The following is a 2,218-nucleotide window of genomic DNA, read 5'->3' as shown; positions in this document are numbered from 1 at the left end:
CACCCTGGCACAGAGAACTGAGGGACACATGGGAGGGGTGTTTTGTAATCTGCCAGGTCGTACCACCCTGGAGAGTGATCCGAGGGGGGGATGGAGGGATAGCCTACAACTCTCCAGCCATATGTTCCTAGCATCCCTCTGTCTGCCTTGATTTGGTTTCTTCCGACTTTCTTTCACTGATTGGAGGTCTGCGCTTACTCTTCATTAAAATTCAAGGAATCTAAGAGAAAGAAAGAGAAAAAGATATATATATATATATATATATAGAGAGAGAGAGAGACAGAGAGAAGGGATGTCCTGAAGCAGGAAATTGATTCAGCTCAGATCCTTTTCTCTTATATTAGGGCTAGTATTATCTATTATGGCACTAAAAACAAAGAACTCCCTCTTCTGAACTTTATATTTCCATTGGCCTGATGCAAGAATAATTACAATGCTAAAGGCTAAATCACTGCATTCTCTGAACATTACTATGCCATTGTATCAATGTTATTGTGCTGCTACGATATGATGGCAGTGCTGTGGCCATGTTGTGCATTTGCAGAGACAGCGCCTTTGTGCAGTTGCTGTGGAGTCAGATGCAGTCACGCTGATGAGAGAATGTTACTCCCTCTGCCCCCATCCCACAATGCATCTGTCAGCATCTCCCTGTTTGCCTGAGAGTAATATGCTGTAGGCTACATACATCCTATATATATATTGACTCGCCTGGCTATACTGTATGTTGTTTTGTTTTTACAGACGTGAAAACTGGACTTTGCCAATGAGGCTGATGACCATGACAGGATGTGGTGAACAGTTAGCATGGACTTCAATCAATAACTTTCCTTAAAGCACTCAGTCACATGCCTATATCTTCCTTCCCGGCCTGGAGCTGTCACGCCTTAATGTATATGTGAGACAACACAGAGATCCTCTGCTACTGCACGTCCTTGAAGCAATGTAAACCAGTTATTTTTAAAATAAATACTTTATCCAACATGAATAAAACACTAACCATAATTTCAATAAATCACTTGGTCAAGTAAGAGACACATGGAAACCCTTTTAATGAATGTGAAAAAGACTAAGAGAAGCAGGTTTGGCACATGCCCCGCATTTGGGGGCTGGGCAGCCTGGGGGCACAGGAGGTGAGGTGAGGTTATTCTATGCCCTCCCCCCCCCCCCCCCCCCAATCCCCACCCCCAGCGGGGCCAGAGCTGGTGATAGCAGGGAGTAGCAAGAGGTGCAGAATGCTGAAACAACAGTGAAGCACGGGTGAGTGACCTTTAATGACCACAGCCTGCCAGTAGATTGGATTGGCTTTCATCAAAGCTGCCATTATTTCAGCTTAATTCCTGAGCTATAGAACCCTGTTTAGATTTGCAGTGCTTACAAACCCAGAGTGGATTATAATAATACACATCACAAAAGGAGAGAATGTAATGTTGTACCTACTGTGAGCACATTCAGTGTTCACTTTAATCTCTCAAAAATGTAAAATCCAAAAGCATAAGACAATACCTGTATGTGTATGTGCTTACTCACAGTGACAGAGTACAACATGTAGACAGGGACAGTCTCTTAACACATAAACAAGGTTCTAATATTTCCTTAAAGGAGATATATGCAGTCTATAAAGGAGCTGTAGAGGCTCGTTAGATCATAGACAGACACACAGCAGATCCTGATGCACTTGTGGATCTGCTGTAGACCTGGATCCTGCATGGGTGGGGAGGTCAAGGGTCACCAGGATGAGATGATTTGTGAAATTTGTAAAATCCTTGATTGTTGATAGCCCAGACTGATTAACCCCAGAATATAGCTGTGAGTGCAAATGTTTCCTTTTCACAAAAATTGAGCGTTTATTTATTTTACGGAATCTTTAGGTGAACCACCCCTTTAATCTGTGCGATGTCTGGAGTTATTGATGGCCATTATGAATTTCCTTTCCATTGCTTTTCCAAATTATACCAATTATAGTTATTTTCCTTCCTTCACTTTGTACTGTAGGTACTGTTGTCTTAGAGGACCTTTCACTACACAATAGATACTACAGTTTAATCCACACACTTCTGTAACTAATGCACTTCTCCACTGCAATGAGCTGGGAGCTGGAGACATGTTTACCTGTGTCTAGTGAACATCCGCATGACTCCGAGTCCTCTTTATACGTCTACGGAGAGCAATGGCCACTGCAGTGGCTGCCCTGTTCTGCTATTGTAAGACAGAAAAACTG

The sequence above is a fragment of the Anguilla rostrata genome, chromosome 1 (genome assembly GCF_018555375.3).
Source record: "Anguilla rostrata isolate EN2019 chromosome 1, ASM1855537v3, whole genome shotgun sequence".
Lineage (NCBI taxonomy): Eukaryota > Metazoa > Chordata > Actinopteri > Anguilliformes > Anguillidae > Anguilla > Anguilla rostrata.
Note: the sequence above shows the minus strand (reverse complement) of the source record.